This window comes from Lissotriton helveticus, chromosome 7, assembly GCF_964261635.1.
Source record: "Lissotriton helveticus chromosome 7, aLisHel1.1, whole genome shotgun sequence".
NCBI classification, from domain to species: Eukaryota; Metazoa; Chordata; class Amphibia; order Caudata; family Salamandridae; genus Lissotriton; species Lissotriton helveticus.
This window is the reverse complement of record NC_136068.1, coordinates 1,136,028,178-1,136,034,177: the sequence shown is the minus strand read 5'-3', so window position 1 is coordinate 1,136,034,177 and position 6,000 is coordinate 1,136,028,178.

Genomic DNA, 6,000 nt, shown 5'->3' with positions numbered 1-6,000 from the left:
TGTTAGCCACACTCCGCCACTTCCCGGTCACAATTTACAATTATGCCGATGATCTGCAGTTAATTTTCCCTGTCGATTCCCTCCCCCCTTCCTGCACTAATTTCCAGTCTACTATGCTAACCATAGCTGAGTGGATGTACCACAGCCAATTAAAGTTAAACCCCACCAAGACTGAGCTCGTCTTGGTGGGTGGCCCCAATCACCCATGGAATGCCTCCTTTTGGCCTACATCTCTGGGGACGGCACCCACCCCTGTGAGCTCAGTCAAAAGCCTGGGGGTGACCATCTCCCAAGATCTTTCTATGAGACCCCACATCAACGCGGTAACTTCTGCCTGCTTTTTCCATCTCAGGCGAATTCGCAAGATTAGTAGGTTTCTAAACAAAGAAGCCCTGACCCAGGTAGTCATCGCTCTCATCACCTCCAGGCTTGACTACGCCAACATCCTGTACGCAGGAATTCCGGCATGTCACCTTCATCGACTTCAGTTGGTGCAGAACCAAGCTGCCCGCTTGATTTTCTGCCAGCCCAAACACCAGCACGTCACTCCCTTACTCCGCAGTCTGCATTGGCTCCCTGTCTCAAAACGGTGTATCTTCAAACTGGCATGCACCACCTTTAGGGCCCTAGAGGACGCGGCCCCTAAGTTTATTTCATCAGCCTTGACCCGTCATACTCCTGCCAGAGCTCTGCGCTCAGCATCTTTGAATCTCCTTGCGGTCCCCAGATTTAAAAGAAAAAGGCACGGTGGCCTGAGCTTCTCTGTCTTGGCTCCCGCCACCTGGAATTCCCTACCCCTCTCTCTTCGTCTCTGTCCTAAGTACGATAGCTTCCGTACTCTCTTAAAAACTTTGCTTTTTCAAGCGGCTTATGATTAATCCCCCTTTCCTGGATCACCGCAATCTTTATCAAGAGCGCCAAGAAACCGATGGTGATAGTGCGCTGTATAAATATTTTTAATAATAATAATAATAATAATAATAATAATAATAATAGCGCCCCTTAAGCCGATCTTACTTCCAGGTCCTTTGGGGCAAGATGGCGGCCGCTTGAGAGGGGCAAGATGGCGGCCGCTTGAGACCGCAGTGCGGGTCGCCCAGTGCTCTCAGTTGAGAAAACTCTGCCCTAAGATGTGGTAGTGTGCACTACATGGACTACACGGACTGTCAGCGAGAGGCTATCCCATAGGAGAACATCGGCAAAGTGATTGATAATCTGACCTGGCTTATGTCCCAGTGAAGCCCTGTCTCATCGCATAATGGTCTCAGAGAACCTTCTTAAAGAACAGACTGCGCGTGTGAAGAATCAAATTCCTGCGCTAGCTACGGCAATTGGACTCGCCCTTATTCAATACTATTGTCACCTTACTAAAAGACATCAAGACTGCAGCCTGTCCTACCTGCGTTGCTCCGAGGACTCTGGGCGGAAGCCGAGTGAGTGCTCTGTGGGTATGCCACCGAAGAGTGCTGCCTCGGCAGCAGCTGCTGCAAAGATGAGAGCGGCGAAACTCGCTCTTCGAGAAAACACGGAGGCGTCCATAAGAGGAGCGGTGAAAAGTCCGGCTGCTGTTGGGACCCCGGAGAAGACGCCCAGCAAGTCGAATGCAGCTGCTGGTGCCGTTCGGAAAGCCGGCCAGAGTGCTCCCTCGGTGGTAGAGCTCCTCCGTAAAATCCCGGGGAAGCTCCTTCCGGGTCAAGGCACACAGAGTCAGTCGGGAGCTGAACACGCGTCTCAGACGCCACCTACAGAAGCTGAATCGGCTGTCATTACTGAAACTGTTACACACAGAGGAGAACGGACAGAAGGAGAGGGAGCCCGGGATAATACGGTGAGCAGGATTAATGTGGAGAGTTTGGACGGGGTGAGGAAGGATGCACTGGTGATAACAAACGGGCAGACTTTTGCAAGTGGGCTAGCTGACTCACCGATAACAGTCCCGTCATTGATGAATGCTAACCTACTCAATACTCCCCCTCTGACTGTAACTACAGGAACTGTTGATGGCATCCTCGGGGGTATAAACACTATATCAACTACACAACCAGAACTGTTAGAAGGGTCTGAGAAAGTTGTCGTAGTTATCGTACAACCTATTATATCCTCCTCGGTTATCTCGGGTGTAGGTACCAACGCAGGCAATCTTGGGGTGGTTAGTACTCCATACAATACTCCACACAATACAGAAACTGCAATCCCTGTAATTCCTGCAATTTCTGTCGAATTTGAATATCACAGTTTGGAGCACATACATCTAGATCCAGTCCCAGCTATACCTATGGAGACCCAGGTCGAGGCTCGGTTGGAAAATCAGGGCGCTCTGCAGCTGAAACAAAAGGCGATACTCCTTGAAGACCCATGTAACCTGAGCGATGACGACCAGACAAGGATAAAGACAGGGATAAGGATAAGGATAAGGATAAGGACCCAAGTGAATCTATTCTTTTTCGGATGAGCTGGGCTGGTCAACAGGTACAGGCTCACACCTAAGTGACTCTAGTGACGATGAAACTAGTATTAAGGCGGTGAAAACTGCTCAAAAAACTGTATTAAGACACAGAAGGAGCCATCGCGATTCTGCTGAGTTGGCATGGGACTACGCATCTACTAGCAGTATGCCTCCCATAGTACCACCAGCAAGTCTACATGGATCGACCCAGCAGCCGGAATCAGGGTCTTCAATAGATAAGTCTGCCTCTACGATCGAGACTGTGCTGCTAGCCATTGCGGCACACCGAGAAGAGGCTTCTCACGACGGACGGAAGGCACAAGCAGAGTTACGGAAGGTGCAGGGAGTGGTCCGCAAGCTTTCAAGGAAAATTACCTCGTTCAATGACCGAATGACTGAGATGGAGACGAGAGTGGTGGGTAATGAGTCCGAGATTGCCGCAAATCGCTAGCAGATTGACACCCATGAGAAGGAGCTCTCTGAAGTGATGTGGAAACTGGAAGACATGGAAAACCGCCTACGTAGAAATAATCTGCGGGTCCTGGGTGTTCCTGAAGGAGCGGAGGGGGGCGACGCTCGCTCCTTTATGGTCAAACTATTGCAAGACTCCTTACCAGAACTGTCAGCGTGGAATTGGGACCTAGAGGTGCAGCGTGCACACCGAGTACCTTTAACCATGCAAAATACCCCGAAACCCGGTGCATATCCAAGAGCTCTAGTAGTATATTTTGGCAATTTTATATTAAGACAGGCAGTTTGGGAGAAAGCGAGGCCAGAGGCAAAAAAATCTAGTGGTCACATAAGCTATTTTGTACGCCCTGACTTCTGTCACACAACAGTTGAGCGGAGGTGGCGCTAGATTGAAAGTAATCAGCGGTGACCAAACAAAGTTTTTTACCTCTGAGGTTAAGGCAAAAGAGTATTTAGATAGCCTTTCATGAGAAGAAAATGAGGGGATAAAAGTGTGTACGACTGCTCTCTTATTTTTTTTCTTGTTCAGGATTCACAACTTATGGGTCTGGGATTTTGGTTAATCGTTAATTGTTTCGTTTGAGAGCACTGGAGCGACAATGCACGTCCATCACCACAGACTCTAATGGAGTCTAATTGCCTCATTTTTGGGAGGGTGGGGGGGTTCAAGGGTCAAGGGGTGGGGGGGTGCAGCTGGGAGAAAATGTTTGAAAAAGGCAATCATGATTGTAGAAGCAGATTCAGAAAAATAAACTGTAGTGTTAACGTAGAATATAGAGTTAAGTTTGGTTTCGTAGCAGATTTAGATTGGGAAAAAAATACAGCGCAGTATGGCTAGGGTAAAACTCTGCTCCTGGAATGTGGCTGGTCTCAATGATAGGGTGAAAAGGGAACAAATGTGTGGGATAATTACCCAGAATGTATTTGATATAATATGTCTCCAAGAGACCCATATCCCTTGGGCGGAAAGGGGAATATTGAGGGTCCCTGGATTTAACTTGCTGGTATGTACATCTCATACCTCTAGGACTAGAGGGGTTGCTATTTTTGCTAAGCCGTTTTTGAGTGAGGCTATACGGGTAGCTGCTGATTCTATGGGCAGGTGGGTCATCGTGGAACTTAAGTTTGGGATCACAATATGTTCTATTTATGCCCCTAACGAAGATGACCCCTCTATATTTATTGAACTCGAGACGGAACTTTCATCTTGGTCTCAGGCACTTATATTTTGTGGTGACTTCAATATCTCCTTGCCAAAAATGGATCTAGCACATAACCAAGCTCGAAATAAATATGCTGGCCGTAAGCCTAAAGTCTATAATGCTGTTTCCCAACTCAAGGAAAGTTTAGGCTTGGCTGACATATGGGATTTGAAGCAACCGCAAGACCCAGGGTACAGGTACTTTTCCTATCCTCACAATAAGTATGTCCGCATTGATTATATTTGGATGTCTAGTAATTGGGCTAGTCAGGCAAGAATTTTTAAATTACCAAAGATTATAGCGGACCATAATCCCTTAGTACTTTCTGTTAGCATAGATAATATGGCTAGACCTCGCTCAAGTTGGACCTTTGATAGAAAATTGCTTGTCAATAGGGAATATATTGAGTATATCAAGGCATGGGCGCAAGGATTTCTGGATTGCAATCGATATAGTTCATCTAGAAACACGGTGTGGAATTATTTTAAGGCGCCAATATGGGGTGAGACAATTAGTTATGTAGCTAGGCAGAGGAAAGAGAGCGACATTTTAAATGAACTTCAGCTTCAAGAGCTAGCTAGAATAGAAGAGAAGCATACTGCCATAATTGCTCAGGGCGGAGAGGGGATTACAATCTTGAGAGAAATGGCGATTCTCAAAGCAGAGATAAATAGTAAGCTTACTCAAAGGGCAGCTGAGACCTATCAATCCCATCGTAACAAGATTTATGAAACAGGAGAGAGGGTGGGGAAGCAGCTTGCATTCAGCACTCGTCAAAAGCAGTCTCTCAATTCAATTGCGTGCATAGAGTCAGAAGGTCAAGAATATACAACACCTGAGACTATATTAGAAGTCTTTAAAAAGTTTTATGAGAAACTGTATAATAATGAGGACTCCTTCGACTCTGATACAATTAAAGAAGAAGTGGTTAGATGGGCTGCCGAGTCTGAAAGCACCCTAGAGGTAGACATGGTTACTAGGCAAGATTTAGAAAGAGATATAACTATGAGGGAAGTACAAACTGGTGTAGCAGAACTAGCTGCGGGCAAGGCGGCAGGCCCAGATAAAATCCCACTCGAGCTTTATAAGATTCTGGGTAATATTATAACCCCTCTACTCCTCGATTTATTTATAGGAATCCAAGTCAGCGGCACCCCCCCCCCTAGATCATGGTTGGAAACGAATATTGTGGTCTTTCCAAAAAAAGATAAACCTCCTAAACTACCCTCATCCTATCGCCCTATTTCTCTTATCAATTCAGACTCGAAGGTATACTCGAAGATCTTGGCTAATCGGCTCAGGGGGACTATCGAGCGACTGGTCTCTCCGTGGCAACATGGCTTCATCCCAGGCAAGGGAACTACGGATCACACTAGGCGTGTCATTGCCCTGTTTGATGCCGTGGCTGTCGCGGGGGGCCGGATGTCAGTGGTCCTCCTAGACACCGAGAAGGCCTTTGATCGGGTCTCATGGGCATTCTTGTGGGCAGTTTTAGAGCAAAATAATATGGGACCATGTTTTATGAAGTCTCTAAAAGCAATGTACTTCTCACCGAAGGCCAGAGTTTTGGCGATGGGTCAGGAGTCGACGCTCTTTGATATATCGGGTGGGACAAGGCAGGGATGCCCATGTTCCCCGATTCTCTTTGCACTCTATATAAATCCCCTTATTTTAAAATTGTTAAACGCTGAGGCAATTAGACCAATTACTTTGGGTCCATTTGACACTAAAATATTAGCCTACGCCAATGATGTGGCGGTAGTAACATCACACCCCACGGAGGCAATAATTGAAATTGAACAGATTACTCAAACATTTGGCCAAGTCTCGGGGTATTCCTTAAATAGGGATAAACCGATGGTTATATGTACCCAAAATACT